At 33.4% G+C, this 27,433-nt stretch overlaps 1 protein-coding gene across 1 annotated transcript in view; it reads left to right on the top strand.

Annotated features, from left to right (window-relative positions):
- Positions 1 to 27,433, top strand: part of LOC143913094 (uncharacterized) — a 122,953-nt gene that overhangs the window by 64,692 nt on the left and 30,828 nt on the right. Inside the window, exon 2 of the mRNA XM_077432690.1 lies at positions 4,635 to 4,688. The gene's annotated coding sequence lies outside the window, so the exon portion shown is untranslated. The remainder of the gene's footprint in view (positions 1 to 4,634; positions 4,689 to 27,433) is intronic.

Genomic DNA, 27,433 nt, shown 5'->3' on the forward strand with positions numbered 1-27,433 from the left:
TTCATATCACATCAAAAATTTTCAAAAAAAATCACATTTAATTCAAAGTATGTACATATATGTATGTACTTAGATCAATGAATTATTTCATCAATGAAACAACGTTATCGTCTTGGTCTTCTTAAACCTTTTGCCAACAAAAATAATGAAACTGGTTATTATTATACGTATTTATATATGGAGTAACTTAATCTTAGTTCAATTTTTTTTTTTAATTATAAAATGATATTGGATTGGATTGGAATCAAACTAAAATAAAACAAAAACTTAAACTAGAGGAAATACAATAAAAATAAACCGAAAAGAAAAACTAAAAAAACCCACAAATGTTTAGGAAATCATCAAGCTTTTTTTAAATAATCTAAAATTACTAATTTATTTGGTAGACTTTTCCAAAATGTATCCACTCTATTTGAAAAATAGGATTCTCTAATATATTTGTGAGATACATACATATATCTTTTCGGAGTCTGAGAGCATGACCTATCAGATAAGTGTTTGTGTTAATGAACGATATTGTAATCGATATTTACAATTTTGTAAACTTCAATTAGATCGCCTTTCATTCTTCTCGTCTCATATCGTGTGAAAGAAGTTCAAGTTCTCGTCACGCCACATCCTTATGCATAACGTATACTTCTGATATTCTAAAATTTATTTATATATAAATTTATGGATATCTCCATACTTGTTGATGCACTCGCACATACATACAAACATCGCGTCCGTTTCTATATACATACATATATAATATATGTATATAAAAATCAATGTTTGTCTGTCAACCGATTCAACCGATTGCGATGAAACGTACAGAAGTTATTGTGTGTATGTCCCTAAAAAAAAAATTGTCCAAAAACGGGAATGAATGGCATTGCAACGGAATAATTTCAAATGTTTTCGCGTCGCCACCTGCGTTGTTAGAGTAAAATAAGTAAACAATTGAATAATTTCAAATGTGTTTCGCCGCCTGCGTTTTTCCGCTGTTAAACGCTGGATAAGTCAGATTACCACGACTTTGATTTGGGAACGGGAACGGGAATTGCATGCGTAATTTTGGCATTGCAACGCATGCCGGGTTCAGCTAGTTAATTATAAAATTCATATGAGTTGACCATTTCAAACCGTAATTGGTGATAAGCTCTGAATTAACGGACCAATTCGTATATTAACAGTATAATAATGGTCTTAGGATAATTTAATTGATATAAGAGAATCTTCAAAAAATTCTTAAAAATATTAAACTTTCGAGTCTATCGTTTGCATTAGAGATATGCTATCATATCTTAAAATGATAGTTCGTATTATCCGGGCCCCCTTTCCCCATCATTAGCCGTGACAATCGAGAGTACGCTGTTTTATATAACGTACTATGCAAAATTGATATCTCAGCTCGATCTTGACTATTTTTCTGTACAATTTAACCCGCTGCATAAAAAAAAACAACGGAACATTATAAATAAACTATCAAGTTGATATTACACTTTGCGCTCAGACGTAGACAATGCGATGGTTCGCAGAGTTTCATGCGATTGCAATTAGCCATGTACAAATCACTACGTCTCTCTTTGTCGGGGGAATATAATATTTATCATGTATTTGAATTCTAGCTGGGTCTGCTGTCACCATTTGTGAATGATGGGTCGGTTTCATTGCCGAGAAGTTCATTGGCACCAGGAAACGGTCGTATTTCTAGAAAATCCGAGCCCGTCGTATATATTCTCCCTCTCGCATTCAAAACGGATTGTATTCTTTTGATGTGACATTAAAAACTTTCGAAAATTCACCTCCCCCTCCCACCATCTGCATCCAGATGGTTGATGGGTTCGCTTCGATCGGTAGCAGTTGGTTTCAATGGTGCGGTCGGTTTGAAAGCTTTTAGTGTGCTAAAATCTGCCTGCACGTGCAAGCTCGTGGTTTTTGAAAATATTGACTTCCGATATTCGTTTTGCTTTTGTTTGGACATGGTTCACAAACTCATTTTTATCATATCGTCTCTTTAGAGCACAATGGTGATATGTCTAACAATTGATAAGTATTTTAAAAATTGTAATTCATTATTGTACCCCAACTGTCTTTGAATCGTAAGTCCTTTTGAAAGCGTTAGTATATCTTATACGGTGACCGGAAAAATGCACTCGAGATAGTTGCACTATCGAGACATCCAAACTTTCAACGATGCTCAACGAGAACTAACGCAATACAATTCCACAAAATAGCGTCATGGGGTATTTGCATATTATCCAAGGATGCTAACCTTTTTTGTGGAATTCTATTGCGTAAATTCTTTTTGACCGTCTTTAAAAATTAGGACTTCTCGAAACTGCGCTACTATTCAGTGCAATTTAGTGCATATTTTCGGGAACCATTTTATACCGGTGCGCCTCGTTATACCAAGTTGCAATATCTCGAGACTCGTTTTCTCAACTATTCGTCTGTTTAAACATGAGTTTGTAAATTGTATACAAAAATGTTTTTATGTATATATGTATGTTATATATTAATATACGAGGCATATTGTGATCATTCATAAATTTTTAAGCTATTAACATATCTTTAAAGTATTAAAAAAAACGTTTAAAAATTAATTCTTCCCATATTTTTTTAATATTTAATGTTTATTTCGTAAATGTGTTTTTTATACATACGTATATACAAACTCGACCACGAAATACACCAAAAAAGTTGGGAAAACGAGTCTTGAGATATTTGCTTAATGGAACTTAATGGAACGAAGTTTCCCGGTGACATTACAACATGTAGATTTTGGTAAGAAATTGATTATTTATAAGAAATAAATGCTAATATTATTAAGATTATAGTGCCGTAAAAATATTATGCTATTTTTAAAGCTACCAGTGTGCTCTAACATATAACATGGCCTGTATTTATCTGGTTAGCAACTAGATGATCAGTAAGTTATATTATTGGTCACTGTCGGTTTGCCTATTGTAAAAAATACGTTTGTCAATAATTAACAAAAAAAGGTATACAGACCGTTCTTTTTATCTATAGATATATAGTACACTTTAAATCACAATATTTATTTATAAACCTCATTTATAAATAAATTGAACTAAATCTTATATTTGTCATTTGATTTAAAAAAAATGGTCTCTTCATAGGCCGAACTATGCAAACATATGGCATGTAGTCCGACCGCTGTACACCTCACAGAGTACAGTGGTCGGACTACATGCCATCTCGCTTGCACCTAACATATTACGCGATACAACCATATATACAACGAAAGCATTTAAATTGCAATTACCGCTTTGGTTAGTACGTTTAGATAAAAAAAAAAATATTGAGATAGAAAACCAATCCTTATAAACGTGGTGAAATAAAAAAATTGCCAAATAAATGAAAAGTAGCACGGAAAAAAAATCCGTAAAAAAAAAATATTTTTGACTTTTAAAATTCGCTAGACAATTTATTAGAAGTATTTTAAAGCAATGAAATATAACAATTAATAAGAAAAATATCTGACTATTGATTCCAATACTCACTTTGAGCGTAATAATCCTAAATTTTGAGTTAAAGACCGCAAAAGCCAAAAAACTGTAAAAATCGCGGATTTTTTTAAACGCTCATATCTCGTAAACGATCACCCACCAACAAAAATCAATATCATATTCGAATTCAGTGGGTTAAACTTAGTAAAGATTGGTTAGTCTCCGCTCTGGTAACTCAAAAACGTGATTTTTTGTTGCTCAGTGTTATTACCAAATCAACGGACATCTATGTAATATTAACATTGAATATTTTCTATTAGCCTGCGAGGACCAAAATTCTCCTGCTGAATTATTTTAAAAAAAATATTGAATATATTCTAGTGACCTGCGAGGGCCAAAATTCTCCTTTTGAATTATTTAAAAAAAATATTGCCAAGGACATGTTTAGGTTGGTAAACGGATTATTGCACAAATTGCGATTGCGAACACAGCAATCTTTTGCACAAAAATCGAAAATACGATCTAAAAATTGAGAATACGAATCTGGCACTCAAGTTCTCGTTAGTGCAATATTCGCGTGGGTAATATTGATGGAGTTTGTGGGTGCCGTGATTTTAATGACGAGTGCGAGATTGCTTTTTTGTGGAATAATCACCGAGAACCTTTTAGGTTGATACTAAAAGAAGATAAAGTCGTTTGTTATATTCCCGCTAGCATTAGATATATTATTTAATTTATATAATGTATTTCCAATACGGGCCCATTGGCAACTTGCCCCCCCCCAAAAAGATTTCCGACGTACAGCTATAAATTATAACAATAAGTAAGGATCGGAATCTATTTGTAAAATAAATACTATGAAAAATCTAGCAGATTCCAATTCTAAATTAAAAATTTCATTTTATATTGTAAAAAAATTTTTACTGAATTTTTATGCAATATTCAGATATTTCTGTTAGACATATGAAATGCCTCAATCTATTCGGTTGATTTTAATGTTGAGGATTAGCGTTGATATAGTCGTATTTTATGTACGAGATAGGTAATGGATGTTTGTATTGATTGATTGTGTAAATAAATAAATGTTTCAGTTTGACACATCTAGGATTATCGTTAGATCGTTTTGTATTATTTATGTATGAATCTCGTTATTGATCGTTTTATTTTGTTTATTTGCAGAGCATCCATTTCGGGCGATAATCTTCTTACAAAGTTGAAGAACGATTTTTTATGGTGAGTTTATTATTATTTACTTTTTATCATTTGGCCGTTTTAAATGGATCCCAAAGCCGATTAAATGTGTGTAAAGGAAATAATAAAATTTACATAACCATAATAAAAAAGTAAAAGGTAAAAAATTATGAAACACTTGAGCACAAGTTTAAATTAAATTGTCAAAATATCTAAAAAAAAAGTGAGAATCAAACATTTAAATGTATTATAAAAAAATTACATAGCAATATACAAACATAATTCAAATTAGCTCTTAAATTTTAATACCAATTCTGCTTTGATAGTTGTTAACCAGCAGTATATGTTGCTCGGTAGTCGCCATAGTGTTAACCACCGAGAGTTTCCCGGGTTCAAACCCTGGGCCGACCTCGATTGAAAAGAATTTATTCTCAGTATTTCTGCAGTGCTGCTGGTCACACTTGGATATTTGTGACGTCAAGTCGATCGTTTCCTTCAAAGTTTGCCAATGTATCTGATTTCATTGCTGAAACCTTTCCTCATCAGATTGTCAAAAACCATCCCACCTACTATTTGATTTTATAGTTTGATTTATTTTATGATTTCAAATTAACTATCTATAAACATATATACAAGTTTGATACCATAGGTGTCGCTCAGGGATAAAACCCGTAACAGCATCATAGTTAAATATAAAAAAGTAAAAAATACATATCACTCATAAAATAAATGATTAAATAAGCACTGAAATCAGTGAATGTGAAGTTGAGGCGATTTCGAACATCATAATCTTCGATTATCCTCAACAGGTCAAGGCGGCCATACTATTGCCCTACAAAGCAAGAGAAGAAAAGAAAAAGGTTGACAATAGTGTACCATATTTTGTGGGTTAAAGCGTCCTGGCCGCCCAAGTCTGATCATCAAAGATCGACGTTGGAACAATGCTTTTAGCACAAAACACTATAGCCAATCATGCTTTTTTGCTATCTTGCTTTGTATGTACATATGTATGTATGTATATGTAAATTGATCGGTTTACTGTTATTTGACGAGCACTCGGCCAACGCCGAATACTAATTATACAATATATGTATATTATACTAATTATATGTTCTTAGTGGAATTAATTTCTCGTATTAGATATTATAGTCAAAGAGCGAACCCAGAGCGCGCTGTTCATTGTTCACATGTTGTAAATGCATTGTTAAAGGTTTGCCGAACCTTTTTTACAAAGCATTTACAATAATGGAACAATAGACGGCGCGCTTCCGGTCCTACCTCTAATTATAGTTAACTAATGTTGTGCCCGTTGATATTTGAACGGGTGGTTTTGGAAAGGAATTGATACATGAACCACACCCGAGAATATTGTTGTTAGTGATTTCAACAAGCACAGCCCTTACGGTCAATTCACACTGCTCCCTCATTCCATTTTCACACGCTCTCTTGGCCGTCCGCGTACTAATGAGCATGTGTATATACATATGAATGTATGTGCCTTCGTATATGTGCGTTCTTGTTATTCTATCCAATGTGCAATCTACTGCATTCTTATCAACTTCTGACAATTATAATATATATTTTTTGAAATCGCAATACTTGTCCATGCAAAAAAAAACTACCATGAAATATATGTTTGAATGTCTATCAATTTTTCGATGTAAGTCGTATTTAATATATGTATGTATGTAGCTACTTTTCAATTGAGCTTGCTTAGTGACTATCGATTGAACTCGATATAAATTTAGTCAGTCGATCGTCAACCGGTTGCTTTGTTTGTTTCCTAATTTCAATTTTAATTTAATTACATTAAATTTGCAGTTAGGAAATCCCCCGCTAAAATTCCAACTGTAGAATCGTATCAAGCATTCCCATCACGATACATTATAAAATATAACTTTCTATAATATGTACAGAATAGTAATAAAGTTCGTTAATCTACATATGTATGTAATACATATGTAGGTATATTAATTTATTTCGCAATTTGCGATCGACATTTACGAGATTGAAAAACATTACTACTATTTTAGTCCTATGGGTATTTTAATGTGTTTCTAAATCATTTCGGTCGTAAAAATCAAATCATACAGGTTGATATGAGAAACCAGTTTCTATTAGCATCTCCTCCTTTTTTATGTCAATTTTGAGTTTTATTAGACAGCTAAATTATACAGACGGTATAAAAATACGACGATATACGTCTCAATCCTTTCTCAAACTCAATTATTTGTAAGTGTGTTTTATGTATGCTCCAAAATGCATGTCAAACTAATTTTGCACTATTTTAAACTTGATGCATAATTGTATTTTTATATAATAATAATAACCTTTATATGATAATTCTAAAAAAATGCTACACATTTTCATTCAGTATTGTTGTTTCTTTTAACACTTTTAAGTTTTGTAGTGATTTCAATTATAAATGAATAATCTAGCTAAAAATGCGCTGCAGGCATATATTGTATTATATATAAAAAAAATTGGATTTCGGTTTAAATTCTGAAAATATTTCATTGTTTATATTAAAGTATAATATTATTTAAAAATAAATGTACAACAGATGAATTTTTTTACGGAAAGCATTTTATTTGAAAAAATTGTCAATTTCGATCATAAAACAATATGTTTTAAGGTCTATTCATATCAACACAGTACAGACCGGTAACTGTATAAATATACATACATATATTCCATTGGCGCATGCATGCCTATTCATTCATTCATATACATACGGCCATATAGAATGTACCAAAAAATACTTCCGTATTTGCTGGTTACGAGCAGTTGCCGGTCTGTGATGTGCTGATATGAATATACCTGTAATGTACGTATTCTAACATTTTAAATTGATAAAAAATTCAAATTAAATTTCATTTTTATTCCTTTACTTTTCACACTAACCTAGATTACGCCCTACAGGCCGTTCAAGTATTACGTAAGCAGATTTATTTCAATTATTTACCCCCTCCTCCCCCTTGTCAGCAAAAGTTAGCAAAGCTCTTACCCCCCCCCCCCTCCCATGCTTACGTAAACATTGGTACCTATATGCATATTCATTATTTGTGGGAATCCCCGAATATGTGTTTGGTTTTCGAGCATAAACAATGTGTGGGTTGCCAATGTGTAAAAAAAAATAACTACTGCTGACGTAATCACCATCTCGACCCCCCCCCCACCCCCCATGTCATCAAAAATAAGCAAAGCAAATACCCCCCCGCCCCCCCATAGTGCTTACGGAATACTTGAACGGCCCCCTATGCGCTTCAATCCTTAGTTACAAACGAATCAATCTCAAATGGCAATAATCCAGTAAATTTTTAGAATATCTGAAAAAATATAGAATATGATCAATCTTTTAAGTAGGTACTTAAAATCCTATTTGACCTTCATCTATAAAAAATTGAAGACACCTGTTTATATTTGTATATCATATAAGCAGGTGTATCTATTTGCTTTTAAAATTTATTTCTCCGATTTACTCAAGTAACTTGTAAGTAGTAGATAGCAGGCCTTTCAAAGTCTCGAAATGTCTAGTAAATAATGTATGAGACGTTTGGATTTACAACGGTCAAAGACCTTTTTTTACAAACACATTTTATCGACAATCCTTCCGTCGAATGTAAATCAGACTAGTCCACAATACATTATTATTGAATAAAAGTTCCATCGGCCGCAGTCGTAACTCTTCCGGGCCGCATGCGTCACACGAACGGCACTTTCGACTCACCTGTCCGAGAAGATCGACGGGGGGGCATTTTTACAAGCGTTGCGAATCCAACGATCGTAAAATCAGCGAAGCTGACCGCGGATCTGTATCGAACAAAACGGTTCGAAGGACAAGCGGCAGTCAAAAGGTTAACGGGCCGGGCACGCATGACCAGCCTAGAGGAACGGAGGACTCCTCGTCGTCGGACCACAATAACTCACGAACACATCTCTGCATAATCTGCATACAAAACGAGGATTAATGCTAATCCGGCAATAAATAGCGGTATAAAACGACGCGGCACATAAAGGATCATATTATATTATAATATTGTATACGGTCGGTCGAATCAAATCCGTCAAAACTTCCAACGCTCCTTTGTATGGAGTCGGGCGAGTCATTCCCGTTCCCGGCTGCGTCTCTCGAGCACAAGGAAACCCTTTTAAGCGTATTGCGGTAGCTGTTGTGTTAAAAGTGTCATACGGTTCAAATTTATAATCCTCGAAGAGGAAATGTTGTGGATAACGGGAATGTGATGCAAGGGTTTCAGGTACAAAGAAATGCGAAAAATCGACTCTGAGAACCGTTGGGACTTGATCGGGGACATGGTTGTTCAATTAATCGTTGGTCTTTGTAATGGAATCGTTACAAAATCGCTTCGACAAATTCCAATTCAAATTAACACGTTTTTCTATTGTTATGTCATTGCTTGGCGTGATGATAATCTGTCATTTTGAAAGATCTTCTTAAGAAATCAATCAATGATTGGACGCTTGTAGCTCTAAGCAATGAAACCAACCCACATGAGTAAGCTGCGTACACACTGATGCAACGCGACACGACTCAAGGGAACTAAGGTGCATTAGGGCGAAAACACACTGAGTAATTCAAACATGTGAAAAACTGCAGCACCCCTAGCCCATATACGTGGTACACAGTCCCAAAAATCACCCCCTGGAGTGTTTTCAGTGATATTTTATCCTTGCTTGAGAGTGATCGATAACGGTGAATCCCATGTTTGAAAAAATGTAGGAGAAATATATGCACTCTGCACGTGCAACTATACACGAATTTTGTTTGGGGAACACCCACATAATCGTAATATCATATTTTTTTCATAATCGTAATATCATTGAGGGTTTAATATTAATAAGGGTTAGGGGGTGATAGATAACTTTATTAAAAGAAATATGTATACTTTTAATATGTAAAATATAAGTAAGCATTTTTTAAGATTAGAATATCATTATTCAATATACGCAATAAAAAAAATTTGAGGTCTGGTGTAGAATTCGAGACCAATGGGTCACTGTTCGAAGAAGAGTACATATCTTCAAAAGTCCTAAAAAAAGTCAAACAGTTTTACATATATTCATCCAAGTTGTGTTATTCAAATATCTATCACGTAAATAAAAATTTATCATCAATGAACAGATTGTTGAGATCGACCTTCAAAAATGTGTGGTCATATATATGTCAGTAACATGATCCATTGCAGATATTGAGTGCAGGACAATTTGACTCCACAACCATTAATGAATGATGTTACCGCCATTGAAAACTTACTCCTTGACGTTTTTTCGTCAAACAGATGAAGAACAAGAATATTTCCGAGAATTCCCTGATCTCAAGCAACATATGCACTTTTCTTTTATAAAAAGTACCCGGGATAAGAGTACCATTATTTTTCCGGAATCCAATCTGTCGCTAAAATATATCGGGTATTTCTTTGATTAGTTTTATGAAGAATCTTGATCTTGGGCAACTTCAAAAGTGAAGGTTCTTCATAGTCACAGGTGCACTATCGATCTGACTCAACTGTCCATAACTTTCAAGTGATATCATTATCGCGTTAAACCAGACTTGTTTCCACTGCGCAGTTTTTCTGCTGCTAAAAGGTCACAAGTTCATTCGATATTGATGGATTATTTCGTCGTTTTTTATTGTAGTGTATTTTAAATTAGGATAAATCCAATAGCCCGCCTCGGGTAATTGAATCACGTGCTACGCTCCATTGGTAAATATATTTTTAAATTTTGATCCTTCTCAGTATAGCAAAAAAGCGAGGACGATTAATCCTTTCGTAAACTTCTTTGAATTTGTATAAATATTAATTTTAGTAGAAGGTAAATTTTTTTATATAAATATTAATTATAATCCATTAATTGCTAATGGGAGTAAGTACAGATTAAGCGATTTGTCTGTCGAATAGGTAGCTACCAGTGGCGTGCCGTGGAAATCTACCTGATTTTGTTGTACAGCCTTACTCACGTGTGTGCAAGCAGGATACAAGAAGACTCGAAATGATGTCCCCTTGTATCCTGCCGGGAATATTTTTGTCGTAGCCAATATTTTTTGTAATATTAGTATAATAAATTAAATCACTAAACTTGGGTTGGGTAAATTGCTCTAAAGACGAGAGTACATATGTTAAACAAAAAATGTTGTCAAATGCAATTTTGAGATGGTTTTGAAATGAATAATATATCGCATGTTACATTGTTGAAATATTTTGTGTCCTTGAAAGAATCTCCACTAACTAGTTTGTCATACGATAAACCATCACGATAAATTTCCCAACCGATTGTAACGCTTATTAGATAAATATTTAATTCTAATTATCAAATATTAAACTTTGTCTCTTTGACTTGTACAGCCCTGAGGCTGTGGAGTCGTTTCCAAATTTATCGACTCTGACTTTTTACTCTGACTACCTTATGCTTCGTTTCCGACTCTAACCCCTAATCCGACTCGGACTTGAACGATTTTAGTAACATTTTCAAACAACAAGCGATTTTCAAGACTTAAATATTTACATGAAACCCAATTTATTGAAATATTGGTAATGAAATAGGTATAAATAAAAAGTAAATACATTCATAGTGTATGTTTTTTTTACCAGGAAGGCATTACTGGCAACCCCAATGCGCCTTTCTGGCCAATTACAAATATTGCAGCTTTTTTCATTATATAAGTAACTGAATTACGAGACAATGAAAAACTCGCAAATCAATGAGACATCTATCAAATCGTACACAAACTTATTTATTGCACATTAATCAAACATAAATTATTGGTGAAATATTGTATATATAGGAAGGATTTTGGCCAATTATTACCGGGAACCGTTTCAACAATGAAATCAGAGAAAATTGGCAAACTCTTATAGGAAAATATCAACCTGGAGTCACAAATCCAGGTCTAACCGGCAGCATACTCTGAAAAAATTAAATTTCACTCAAGGCCCGACCCTGGGATCGAACCCGGCACCTCACGACGCTAAGCCAAAGCTTAACAACCGAGCTATGCTGCTGGCTACACAAACAATTTAATAAAAACTGAGAGCAAAAAATGAAAATATAAAAAAGTACGAGAAAAGTACAGTTTCTCAAAAAAAAAACTCAAAATACGTACAATTCAACGATTTTATTTATAATGTAGTTTAAATTCAAGATTTTTAAAAAGAAATTAAGTTTCTATTTATTAGTAAATTTCCTTCAATAAAATTGGAGACTATAGTTAAAATTAAAGGAAATAATAAAAAAATGAGTCGTAGTCAATTTTTTCCGACTCCTTGAAATGCTACGACTCGGCAACTCCGACTTCGACCCCAGAGCCCTGGTTGTGACAAACATTTTATATTTCATTCTTTTCTCTACTCAAAAAATTCATATCTGCATACATATGTAACATACATACATATGCACCCATATAAAATAATTGTTGTAAAATTAGAATCTTTAATATAATATAATAATCTTATTCTTAAAATGACGTAGTTATTTTACAAATATTAAACATATGTACATACATATCGTATTGGCTTGATTCATTTATAACATATGTATATGTAGCTTGATTCAATTACGATATAATACGTATCTATGCGCTATAGTAGTTGCAAGACGGGGTGAATCACTTATAGAGTGAAGTACCTAAGTGTAATATAAAACATATTACTTACAAATAATATCTTGACCTTTAGGATTGACGACCAATCGATTTCGATTATGATCTCATTCTCGATAAAAAAAATCGGCCACTTTTAATATGGGATATAAGCACGAGACTCGGAGGCCATCGTGTTCAATTGAAGATCGCGCGCGACGATAGGGTTAATTCCGACAACGAGTTCGGTGAAATCGAAAAGTGCAAAAAAAAGGAAGACGTCCTCTTCAGAACGTTGATAATAATAACAAAGAAAAAAATCCCAGGCCCTCCTTCTTCGCACCGACAATGGCGAATAGGAGGAAAAAATGTCAGCAATTCAAGGAAGTACTTACGTCGGTCTCGATACTCTCATTAGAGACTCTTGTGTGTATGTCAAAAGAAGCGAGATTTGTAATTAAGATTAAGACCGTCGTTAATTGCTTAAAATTCGTACAATAATTGAACAAGACCACTAATGAGCGACGTTGTGCCCAGAAGTGGTCAACGTTTGGAACTTTGCGATAATTATTGCAGGCGCGTATTTGTTTGCATTTGAAGGGGGAGGGGATTGTTTTTGAAGTTCGTTAATTAATGTTCTTTTTGGAAAAATCTCATTATACAGTATAATTCTTTAATTTTCTAATGAAATTTTGACAGCGGTGCAGTCTTATTTCAATATTCGATAAATATATTTTCTGTATAATTATTTGGTTTATTCTAAAAGCGCAGAGTTCCATCAATGTACATACTACCTATATACAGTGAATGATTTGTGGAACAATCGATCGAGAATGCAACTTTCCAAGGCTTTTTTTCCGCGCGCTCCGCACTGATTTGTTCTGAGGGAATCGTTTTGTGAGCCGAGTCCCTTGACATAATTTTACTCGAAAAGTTCTGTGTAAATATGTATGTATGTGTTATTTTAACAAAACAAATCGTTCAGAACGATGTTTGTGGACACAAATCAGAATGTTCTTAGTGAAAACTTTAACAAATGCTTGAAGAGACGAATAAATTAAAAAAAATATCTTCGACGCCCATACATTTTACCAGTACTGCGAAAGGAACAGTATTGAGACGGCGAGTCCGTGCAAGTCCGTGCAAGCGAAGGATGCGGTGGACCATACCACAACAATCCAGTAACACTACTGCAAATCCATTACTGCTAATCCGAGTGAACAATATCAATATGGACAACGATTTTAATTTATTGTAATTGAATTGTTGATAATTTTAAACTTTAGATAAAAGATTCGAAGCGATCAGTCTAGTTCTTCTAGTCCAATGACGGCACGCCACTGAAATTTGATGTATATGTACAATAAGTAAGGAGTTTGGAAGATTTTGGGAGGGGCTTAGAGTTTGATTTTAATTTTTGCAGGAACATCATTTCAGCTGTTTCCAAGGGGGGAGGGCAAAAATTGGCAAGATTGTGTTTTTATAATACTATTTGTTTTTCGTAGCTTCTAAAATGCTTAAATTTGTTGCCCTAATTGATTAGTAATTAATAATCGATTTGATTCATAGCATTTCATCAAATGGCATGCATATTCCTTGGCCTGGCCAGATCTAGGTGAGATAAATGCCCCTACCCCCACCCCTCCCTGAGCCCCCAAATGACGTCCCTGAAATTTTTTACTAACTAGATTTTTCACTCACCTGAGCATCGCTGGGCAATTCGTAGTATGCCACCAAATAACTTATAATTAATCTCCGGCGCTGTAATGCGCCAGCTCGAAATAAATGGGTTCCTTTTGTCAATTTCTATTGTTAATCTTTTTTTTTGCTCTCTAGAGAGCATTACTTATAATAGAGAGCACTACTTATAATAATCCTACTCATAAAGAACTATTCATACTAGCACAGCATCTACCGGCAACTGCACATTACCGGAAGTGTTGTTTAGTATATTTTATATGGAAATATTGATATATAACATGGCGAAGACATAAATGCAAGTAACAGCAGTAGTCGATAAAATCGTTTACGTGAGCTTCTATGCTGTGCTGTAGCCGTGAACTGTTGAATAGTATGAATAGGCCTTAATATGGAGAGAGATTTTCTTTCTGTTAATTTCATTTTTTTATTTTTCTGTCATTATTAAAACTACTTGTTAATTTTCATACTATTTTTGTTTTTAGAATTACTTACTTATTTTTAGAACAATAGTATTTTTGTAGAATTTTTTTATGTCAATTTTATTTGATAAAAATTGAAATGAGAATTGCCTTAATATTGATAAATATCATATATATGTATGTATTTTGCTGACTTTTCAAATAAAATAAGTAATTGAATTGCCTAGTCTGAACATGGACAATGGTAAAAAAATTTAGTAGCAATTCGCAATTTGTTAGTAAAATTTTTCATCCTGGCTATTTTTCAAAAGAATGAAATAATCTTTTCATCTTTAATTGGGTGCAAAAAATTCTACCACTCTCTCTCATGTGTGCGACCTACAGTACATAGTTAGTAGTACATACAAAGGTCACACAATGTTTAATTCTAACGAAAGGCGAAGCACTAATAAATCCAGGATACACGTCTGAATTATTATGTAACTTGTCAAAGGGATAATCGACACTTAGGACTCCAGGCAGTTGACCTTTTACTTAAATGAAGTAAACTCGAAAGTTCATTATGAGTTTAAACGGTTAAAGTTTCGCATTAAACGGCATCAGGCAAAGTTTCACATGTAAATAGTGTTTTCCCGTACTTTCAATGTTATCCGATTATGTAACATAATATCATATGTCCATTTCGATGTCTCGGCGATTTTATTAAATAATAAAAAATAGACCGTTATAATGGAAAGGCCGCACAATTTTGCGATGGCGGAACGAAGCGAATTCGTAATGTATATGTATTAATTTTTCTTTAAATCTAAATTTGATAATAAAACACGCAATAATGTAAACCGTTCGAAAAATTGATAAATTATAATTTGTTCCATAGTGTAATAAAAAATAATTGTGTTTTTAACCTGATTTGCGTCGGCTTTTTTGTTTGTAAATATGGCTGTAAATTATCGAGCTTATTGCAGAGAATTTTGATTAAATCGATAACGATGATTGTCAATCATAACCTCAAAACCAGCATATTTACGTTTATTGCTAAATTTTTATTTGTTCATTCGTAATTAAAATATATTGGTACTTATTAAAACTCTTGTAGGCAAGAAACATTCTATTGAAATGTCAAATATGCAAATGTGAGAGTCAGTAGCAGATGCAATAATTTTTTATTATTAAAAAAATTGTTTGTATGTTGAATATAACCTTCGAATGTCGCTTACGTGCTATCAATCATGTGTGCTCGAAATATGTGTGTATGTTTTATTTATAATATAATACGGTTCGATTATGTTAAGAATGATCGAACGGAAAGTTGGCAAAAGTACTAATATATGTATATGAATAAAACTGCGTTCATATTCGGACACAAAGTGCGCACGGAAGCATAAGACGCGCACGGGAATACAAAATCGCGCATGTTTACCTAATCTTGGTGGGCTCTAATTTTAACGCAGCTTTACAAAAGTCATTAAGTAGCAAATTATATAGCACGTACATTTTACCAAAGTGTCTTCATACAGCGAACCAACTTTAGTTGCCCTCTCACTTGTGCTCTCAGTTTAACTTTGACTGGATGAATATTGTTAAAGAGTTGACTAATACCAAAAAGGAAAGAAAGCTGATGATATCTAAGGGCGAAAATACACTGAGTAGTATGGGACGTCATGTGTCCTAGGTTTCCTGCTGTGCACGTGCAGAATGAATATGTTTGGGATATCGCACGTGTATGCATACATATATCCATATACAACCGACAAGTTTCTCCTAAATTTCTTCAAATATGGGATTCACCGTTATCGATCACTGTCAGCAAGGATGAATACGAAGATAAAATATCACCGAAAACACTCCAGGGGTTGATTTTTGGGACTATGTACCATGAATATGGGCTAGGGGTGCTGCGTTTTTTCGCATGTTTGAAAATATCTAAAAAAAAACACGTACACACTCAGTGTGTTTTCGCCCTAAAATACCAAAAAGCTGATGATAGAGAAACGACGCTATACATATATGTACATATGTATGTATGTAAGTTGTCAATTTATTATTATGAATTTGGCACATATGTATTACGTTATTATGGCACTTAGTAATGACGCAAATGATGGCACTCAAAACGTTTTGTTATTTTTATTATTGTGTTAATTATTTTTTTTCTAATAGCTAAGATTTATTTTTTTTGTTTGTAGAATGGTTATATTATAATACTTAACAGAAAAATTATAGTTTAATATTTCAAGAATGAATTTATGCATTATTTATTTAATTTAAACAGTTTTAAGTTTCTCCCGAAAACTTATTTTTCTGGCACTTGAAACGTTATGGCTTGGCATCCCTCAAATGTTGCTTAAACAGCAATAAAAACTTAAAACATGTAATATTGTATATAGTTGATTCAAAGTTGTATTTCAGTCGTATATATAATATTTCATTTCAGTAGTCTTTGCAAGAGGCCAACTCTAAATCTCGATTCTTATTGGTCGAAAAGCTTTCTTATTAAGCACTAGCGTTTTACCCGGCTCCGCCCGGTATTTGTAATATAAACCGCTTGAACATGGTCAATCTAATAGTAAACATTTTATTAAATTTTTTTGAATAGTTTTATTTTATTTAAATATTCATTTGTTTTTTATTTAATTGAACGTCACGGATACTACGAACCAAACAAACAAACATACATACATACAAAGTTTCTTTCGAAATTATATATTAGGTATGATCAACTTCAGCATTCAAATGTTGAAATTGTATATTGAATGTTGTCACATATTATATCAGCAATGAAATTTTCAAAGACAATAGAAGTATTGTTAATATTCGTGTATATACAAATATTAATTAATTTAACGTCGAACCGCCCCTGTAATTAGCAACCCGCAAATTCGAATTGTTTCGCGTTCCTTCAAAACGTACACTTGGGTCCCAAGCTACGCATAAAACACGCATAATTCCAAGAGAGAGGAATCACACTAAAATGATTACAATTGCTTGCCATATAAACAAGTCGACCCGGGCTGAGTAATGGCGAAGGCTCCTCCGCATTCATACTCTGACAGTTCATTTAACTTGGAGCCAAGTTTGCGAATCCTAATTTTCTCTTAAAACATCTATCTTCTTATCCAGAGTGTGTGGTACACCGACGATGCACACGTCACCGACGCTAATGGTGTGAATTTTATTATACTAGTAATACATGTACATATATAATCTTATCCCGTACAGAGCCGGGGCCTTTCGCTAAGTGTGTACATATATGCCTTAAACTTTTTTCAATGGTTTTTAATATATTATGTCCTGTCATATATTAACCATTCGGATTTGTCTACAAACTAATTGATAGAGGAGTCTCTAGCAATTTGCATTTTTTAGCATTTTTTCAGAGACCAACAGCATACATACATACAACCCTGTCGTATTTCTCGGAAAATGCATCTGGAAATCACTGATTTTTAAAAATGCTACTAAAACTCAAATTTATCCATAGATGTATCTATCATATAATGCTCTGTTATACTGTTATATTGTTATTGTTATACATATTAGTGTATAATAAAACCTTATATTATACACTAATATGTATAATATACATATGTAAAGTTTTTTGTTCAAAACACAATAAAGACTGTTCTTCGATATATTGTTTAATAATGGACCTGACTTAATGGTGACAATATTTTTATTTAACAACGGATTTCTTTATATACATACATACATATATGTATGTACATATTCAGTGATTTATCTCACTAAAAGGTCTTTCAGATAATATTCGTTGGGAGGAGGGGAGGTGGCCTCATGTTGAGTGTTTTATGGGTCACCTTCATTAAAAAAGGCTTGAATAATTAATTTTATTAGACAGGTTATTAATTTATGAGAAACAAACTCATATATGTATGTATATTGAAACTGTATAGTGACGAATTATTGCTAAAAAATAATAAATAATATTTAACACAATGATGGTGACTTTTTTCAAGGAGAGAAAAAACACCCCTCTACTAGCACGAATCTTAATCGTGAGATAAAATCACCGCACATGATTTTACAATGAAATTGATTTTTTTTTTCAATTTGATTCCAAAATTGCATTTGATAAAATTAAATTTTCGTCCGACAAAAGACTCATTGAAATACGGTAGAGAGAATTGTCTCGCGATACGTCTCTTTCGTAGCGTCTCTAGCTATGATACGTGTCGTAACCAGACATCCTACGACCGACTTGTCTGCCGACAAGTATCCAGGGCCGTCGAGAGTGAACCCGTGGCATGAGAAAATATTAATTCTAGACTTTTTGTGTTATGGAACTTATTTTAGAACTTCGAAAATAAGATATTCCGCTAATAATTATGAAATAATATGCAAAGCAAAAAACTCCCATACATATGTACATATGATTTAAATTTATTTGTTTTTTTTTTTATTTATACTTAAGGAAAGGCGGCATAACCGATGGACCCAATTTTATATTTTCCCATGATGCCGTTTTCGGTTTGCCTCTGAGCGACATCTTGAAATTTTGAAATCATATTCAAATATTCAACCAGCAAAATATACTAGTGGTTAGCATATAATGCTCTGAACAAAGTTGTCACGGGTTCAAATCCCACTGGTTTCTTTTGGCCAGATCTTGGATTTTGACTCCAGGTCGATCGTTTCCTATCAGAGTTGGCCAATTCATCTGATTTTCATTGAAACGGTTCCCGTTTTCTCGCAAATCTTGAGTTTTCAGCTATCTCGAGTTTCACTGACTTGTATAAAATGCTTCAAATTTACAAATTTGACCATAGACGTTTCTGAATTGAATAGATGGAGGAATAAATAATATTTATTAACTTTGTATAATACTTGTATCAAATGTACAATGTTTCTGGCCATGAAGGCGCATTGTGATTACCTGTTAGGCATTACTGATATAAAATAAAAAATATATATATAAAAAAAATGTTTTTTTAAAAACTAACCTTTCTACATTTTGTTTATAAAATTAAGACAATATATAAAAAAAACCTAATTAAGAAATCACCAACTCTCTCCGTAAACTTTGATCGTAAGTATGGCAAAGTGCTCAATCTGCCATAGCGAGAGGGGGGCGAAAGGGGAAAAAACGATCAGAACAGCGTAGACAAATGGGACAGTGTGAACGATAGGCGTCACCGTGAATGAAGATGCAGTATTTTCAAACTTGTATATTACGACTATTTTTCACCGTGGTAATGGCGGACGTCATTTCCACTTACATACATATATTGATGACCAAACCGAACAAAATGGTAAAGTTTGAAACCGATCGGATAAGAACCCAAACTTCGTCAGACGATAAAATCGTTTGCGAGCTAAGAAGAGGTTAGTAAAAATAGTGGCTAGGATAGTCTTTCCAACTTTATGAGGGACCGTTTCAACATTGAAATCAGATAAATTGGCAAACTTTGATAGGAAGCGATCGTCTTGGAGTATACATATATCGAAGTCTAACCGGAAGCAATACAGATAATATTTGAAATAAATTATTTTTATTTGAAATATTATCAAATATTATCCGGCAACCTCTTACTAATGCAACCTTAATGCTAATAAAAAAATGTCAAAATGTCAAAATAAAAAAAACCTTAAAATTACATATAATATAAAGATTTCAATGTGGGATATTGAGATTGTTTAGATTCGTCATTTTCAGTTGGTTTTGAATTCGTTTTTTTGTATATACATACATATGTAGATATGTATATTCTTGTTATGATTTTTCCCAGAATCGGGGCCTTTCAAATAGCACGGAACTCAAAATAAAATTATATCGCGCGCTCATATTACCATTATTAACCTATGCCTCACCTGTATGGAATAACGCCTCGAATACTAACCTTTCCAAGCTCCAAGTAATACAAAATAAATCCCTAAAAATAATTTATAATACACCCATATATGTATACTAACCTGAAAAAACTGCATGCCATATATAATATTCCGTTTGTTACAGACATTACTAACAAACTAACCAGTAGATTCTATGACAGAATCACTAATAACCATACTAACACACTTGTGAAGAGTCTCGGTGATTACAACAAAATGTCTATACCCTTCAGGTATAAACACACATTACCTAAACACAATCTGCTTTAGGTCATCGACTTTAGAGAGTCTTTAATTAATATTATGTATTAGATGTATTATGAACATTTATAAGGATTCTAAATAGGTTTTTGAGCTCTTTTTCCTATTACGCTTTAGATTAACATTAGAATAATATCATACTGTGATTACTACCCAAATTAAATTAAAATTGTAAAATAGAAAATGATCAGTAGATCAGTAGCTATTAAAATAGATATAAGATGTATTGTGAACATAATTTCGTAATAATAAAAAGCATTTAAAAATCAAAAAAAAAATAGCCGGGACTCGGGATTATTCCCCCATTCCCATCTAGTAAGTCCTGCAAGCATTTTTGTGTGTAGATAACCACTTTTAGGCAATTGAATTTAGTATGAATATAAAAGGTAGGTATATTGAAACTATATATATTAGGTTTGAGACAGTTTGAGTAACGCTATTTCAAGCGGTCCAATGTTGACGATTTGCGCCGTTCCACAATTGCGAATTCGCCCCGCGAAAATATGCGATAACAATTAAGCCTCCGCTAATTATTTAATTGTGATCATGTGAACGAACTCCAAACGCACCGTGACGAAGATCAAGCGAGCCAAATTGTGTGTACATTTAATTCGTCCGAATGTACTAGATATTTCCACCATTAAATGTTCGAACTTTCACAGTATCAGATACGTATTCCAATGCAATATTCGCTTACCCGCGACCGTGTTTACTCTGTGACTGACACTCCTGTTAAATTAACTGCCACTTCCGGACAACGGAAATTTGCCAAAACTTTGTATAAATATAGGCGAAACCCTAACTATGTATATTTATGTATGTATGAAATTTCGATTCGATTCAAATTGAAGTTGTGTCAATGCGAAGGTCAGACCGTGTTTTAGTGGTATTTGAGAGTGAAAGTTTGATATTTTCAAAAAAATATGACATTGTTACCTTTGTACTGATATGTATTATTTTATGATCGTGTTATTTTCAGAAACATTATAATGTAGTTATGATAAAAATTTAAAATATCCAACTATTTTCTAGTGCCGAATACAATATTATTTCTCTATATTTTTTATGTTTCGGTTATTAAAAACAGTATTAAAATGTTTTTTCATAACATTAACATCCAAAAAGTATCTACGTGTTTATTTCTTTATTTATTTAGCCACTATATGAGCCGTTATTTCGAGAAATATCGCAAAATATTAAATATAATGTTTTGCGATTAAAAATATTTAAAAATACTGGTGACCTGTGATACGTTTATTCTGCACATATCGAATTAAAATAAGTGATAACGATTTGTGAATAACGTCAAACAGAAATAGCGTTTTTGGAACTGAAAATTGGACTTGCGCCACTTTCAAATATAACAGCTCACATGTAAAATGACGATTTGGAGCAACCTGTTATGACACTATGATTAAAATTAAATAAATATTTGTCTTTGTGTATCTTTATAAGCGACTTTTGTCCCTGAGTTCGAACAGGTGATAAAATGCTTGTCTCCGTCAGCGTCATATATCTCAGTGTGCTTTAATTTGAACGGGCCATTATGCAAACATATGCCCATATAATACTTAGCCAGACTTAAGAAATTTTATTTCAAAGAAAACCAAACGTTCAAATTGAGCATATTCGGTATGCAGATTCGTTTATTGACCTTGTCTCATATTCCTTCTACATTTGCAAATCCATATCTTTTTTCCAGCAAGTATACCAAGAAGGATCGAAGTCAGTCTAAAGTTTAAAAAAAAAAGGGAATTTCCTGACAAAAATGCAGCCGCTTTTTTATCTTAATCCAATCTCGAGCATTTACACCTGGATATTGTATTAAAACTGTGTACTAGCATTTACTACGGAATTCAATTACTTTCAATAAATGAAACTCACACTACTATTTCAACACCTGCACCTCACCTTTACGATTAATTGCTACACAACCTACCAGCACCGCTTATAAATAGATTTATATCACAGAGGCAAACGCCAATTACCACAGACTATCGAACGACACTGAATTACGACGGATTTTCCTAAACAACACATTCCCACGCACGTGTCGATGAGACTTTATCCAGGTAGAAGCTTACATTCATAGGTACCGAATATCTATGTATCTCTTAGAAGCAGATTTATGCGACTTATCATCCTACGCTTCTCAAATCGTGTCGTAAAAATGACGTACACGCATATATGTATATAAGGTAGTTGACATAACAAACGTAAACCCATTCACAATCATCTTATCCATATACATATATCATGAAGCTGTATGACCATTAGTAAATGGGTCTCATTGCCCTGTAACACGTGTTCTTTCACAAATTGAAACCTATATCCATACATACGTATAGTATGATGGAAAAACGGTTGCTTTCCCTTTCAAACGACATTCGACCGTTTGGTTCAATCGAAGTAATTTATTTACGTAGGTTTTGGAAAGTACTCAAAGTGGGATGGTTCGGTTAATCTCAATATCGAATTGGATGTGCTCTCAAGGGCGTATGTATGTACATTTCGGGATTTAATATGTTTCATGGCACTATGAATGGTACGTTTTGTAAAATTAAATGTATTACATAGTATTATGTACTTGTAGTGTTTAAATTTTATGACTGTTTTGGGATGACTGGGTAAACTCGTTATGGGGGGGGCTTAATCTTACTATATCGTCGAAGTATAATCAAATATTATTTTGAAAGTATGTATGAAGTAAATTTAAATCGCTGGTTGATGATGAATCGTCCTATCAAAATTGTTTTAAGCAATTCAGTTTATATTATTCACGGAAATTTGTTTATTCCCATTTTTATTTCATTAGGTAGTTGTTACATAGGTTGGAAATATTACATAACCTTGAGGTTGGAAATGGGCCCGGTAAAAGGGCCCACGCAAATGTTGAAACTTACATTTCGAGCCTAATAAAAAAAGTTAACCGATCCTTGGGTATTAGTTGTTTGTTTATCTCGTAAAAGCAGGTATTAGTTGTTTGTGTATATCGTAAGAAATTTGTTTTGTTGAAATACCCAAACTCTAGGTCCCAAAGTGCAATATCCTATACATTTTTACACACGTGAAATAGTTAAAAAGTTATTTAATTTTACTGAGGGCCCATATTTTCTAACGGATAGTGGGGCCCACATGCCATCGGGCATGTACGCTTGTATGGCCAGTCCGCCACTGGTTATACCTCTTGCTTGCACAGTTCTTTATCGAATGCCTCCTATTCCAAGAGCTATCAGACTTCTCAATGAAATCGTTGATGCTGAGCCTGAATGTGATATTTTCCACCTCAGTTAGTGTAGGTTATCGGAGATTATTTTAAGCTATTTGTCTGGTAGTTTGCGCTCATCATTATTTTCATAATTGAATGTAATGTATGAGTGGAATTTTGATCTTCTCTTCAATTTGGGTCTCGCAGGGATGTTTTGTATTTGGGGCTGGTTCTTATATACCTATTGGTGCTGGCTATAGGTGCAAGACATTTCCTACTTTTGTATTTTATTATTTGATATTTTCACTTTATCTGCTATTATGATAATGCTATTGTTTTTTGTGATTATGTATAAATTTATTTTTTGTCTACGTGTATATATATTTTTATTTTTCTCATCTCTGTATTTTTTCAACCAACCAGTCAGAGTTGTCAAAATATAATCCGCCTAAAATTTCTATAAATATAGACATGGGCCCATTTGAAAATGTTCAAATTCGTTCATAGTTAATTTATTATTATTATACTCAAATTAAAACAAAAATTTTCGATTAATTTTCAATTTAATTTTAGAATTGAGCATTTCATCCGAAAAGAAACGCATCCCGAATTCAAAAAAAATTAAATTTATTGACTACATTTAAATATTTATCACTATATGTACATATGTATGTATATATGTACATTGGATTTTGACTGGGGTAGTACGCTTTTGGGGCGGGGTAAGTTAAGTAAATCTATATTGGTAGCACATCATATAAATTAAATAATATCTAAAGGCTAGTGGAAATACAACAATTACTGTTCTCTTCTTCCATTATACATGTCCTTGGCAAATGAATAATTTTTCGTAATTAGTCAGAGGGAGAATTTTGGTCCTTACGGTTAATAATAGAAAATATTCAACGCTAATATTAGATATCATTTGATTTGATACTTATAATTACAATCAATATATTACTCCCGTTTTTTTAATTATTTCAATTTTATAAATTATAATAATTCCTTGAAAAGTATAAAAATAATATATGAAAATCCTTCTTTCCAAATAGTGGTTGAAATTTGTAAAAGTCTATCAAACAAACTTGATCATTTTCTTAACTGAAATGTTATTTAGTTCTTATTTGTTTTTAATCTTATTTGATATTTGTATTTTTGTATTACATATAACTTTATTTATTAGCAAACCCTTCGGGTCCATTGTTCAAATATTTTTACATAAATAAATAAAGCAATTGGCCAGTTCAGCTCCCGAAGTGATAATTTTTTTAATCGACCTTTAATGACTATCCAATCTTTAATCGTCATTTCTTGAAGTCTAGGTTATATAAATACAGTGAAAAAAACGTAAAGGAGGTTTGTAAAAAGTGACAATATTCACATTCATACATATGTACATGTAATGAAGTCTAAAAAAAACAGTCTACCAGTTGCGTCTCTTTTCGAATGTAACTTATTTTTAATTTACTTAATTAAAATTCATATTTTATTTGTGTTAGTTAACCTTGTCTCAGATACACACGCTTTTTTTTTATTGAGCATTTCATCCAAAATAAAGTGCGCTGCGTCAGATTTTTTTATTTCAGGGGTTTTGCTGTTTTCGTGGTGATTTTTTTTTCGAATTCTAGAGGTGGTTCAAACCTGAAATAATAATTTGCATTCTATTCATTACTCACTCGTCGATCTTCCCTCAAGTCGACTTAGTACGACCGCTTTTCTCACTTGCAGTTTTGTCTCCGGCTCGAAAGGGTTAAGTCGAGCAATTAGACGTCTCGAGAGGCCGCCGCATTCCGGCAACCACCGCATGGGAAAAATCCGCGACGTTGAGGAGAGAAATGGCAACATGACGAGAGGTGGTCCACCATTGTCCAAAGGTTGATAAACCCTGCAAAACAGTTACAGCCAGGAGTAGACAATAGTAGGGCGTGTTTGCGATCGCGTCACAGACGGATAGAGTCGGACGGACGGACACGTCTCCTCAGAATACCGAATTATCTTCGTATGGTACATTATGCGACTTTTGAAGTTCGATCACGTTGTCAGATATGCGAATCGCCATTTATTGAATCTTAAACGCGGCCCTATTTCCAAACTGGGCAGTTGTAAATTCTCGAAATATCGCCTTGACAGTTAAGCGAACGGGGTCCGTGTGCGAGCATTGTCGACTCTGATGAAAGACTGTGTTCACATGGATATTTTAATATAACATACATACTACATACATAGATGCCGAAAGAAAATTCGTTTGAATACGAATAAAAAAATGCGTTTAAGTACTTGACTGTGTGTGATAAATAGAGGTAGGATAGTCACAGTGCTATATATTGTTCGGCAAACCTTTAACAATGCATTTACAACCTTTGAACAATACACGGCCCCCTCAGGCTCCGGTGACTAGTGATAAATTTTGTCGACGAATTTGTCACCGCTAGGTTGACGAGAATTTGCAGGGGTTGAGCCCGTAACAGTAGGCGGCCACGGGAACTTACCGTAACTCCCCCCCCCCCCCCACTCTCTTCCTGGCCCTGCATATGTATGTATGTATGTATTTATTTACATATTTGTCACAGTGATATTACAGAATACTTAAAGGGTGAAAACACACAGCGATGAACGGTACATCGTGTGCATGGCTCCCCGCTGTGGGTGGTCTTCTACATTTCTTCAAATATGGGATACACCGTTATCGATTTGTGTCAAGCAAGGATACAATGTTACCGAAAACACTCCAGGGTAACAGGGTATTTTGGGTCTATTTTCCAGGAAATAGAGCAAACTACAAAGCTAGAGTGCAAAAAAAGGGTTCATCATAAATATGAACAATGCACGGTGAACAATTAACAAAGAACGGCACGCTTCCGGTCCTACCTCTACTCCAGAGGTTCATTTTGGGGCGGGGTGCAAGACACGGCCCATTTTTTTCGCACGTTTAAAAGTATCTAAAAAAAATCACGTGCCACTTGCATCGCTGTGTTTTCGCCCTAGCGCGTCACTGTGACCAGACATATAAGCATAATACAAATATGTATAAGAAGTAGCAAGAAATTTATGTTGTAGATAATAATTTTGAAATAGTGGTGACATAGTGGGTAGGGTGGTTATTGCCAATTTGATAGAGGAATCGCTTCAACAATGAAATCAGATAAATTGGCAAACTCTAATAGGAAACGATCGACTTGGAGTCACAAATATCCAAGTCTGACCAGCAGCATTTAAGATTATACTCGGAATAAATTCTTTTTCAATCGAAATCAGCTCACGAGATCGAACCCGGTGACTATCGGTGCTTAGTACCAACGCAACCACCGAGCCACGCTGCTGGCTGAAGTATGCAAAGATAACTACACAGATTACTATCATAGGACATTTTTAGTTTTTAAAAATAATGTCAAATTTAAGCGGGGCTGTGGAGTTGTTTAAAAAAAACCGACTCCTAACTATTACATTTTTCCAAAATCTGACCCCGATTCAAACTCTGAATTTAAAAATGTAAAATTATTTTTCTTCGATTTTTTATTTATTTATGAATATGTTTATTTACATATACATGAAAATAATAAAATGCACGTATTTGGAGTAAAAATTTTGTCAAATATTAGGCCTCTCCTCAATTTGACCTAAACATGAGAAAAAGATAAAAAAAATAGATACACTTTTTCTCAGATCTGCATACACTGGGTATTATTGAGTTACTCTTAGTTAGTAATTCAATATTCATATACATACATATATAGATACATATGTATGTATATAC

This window comes from Arctopsyche grandis, chromosome 6 (genome assembly GCF_051622035.1).
Source record: "Arctopsyche grandis isolate Sample6627 chromosome 6, ASM5162203v2, whole genome shotgun sequence".
NCBI lineage: Eukaryota > Metazoa > Arthropoda > Insecta > Trichoptera > Hydropsychidae > Arctopsyche > Arctopsyche grandis.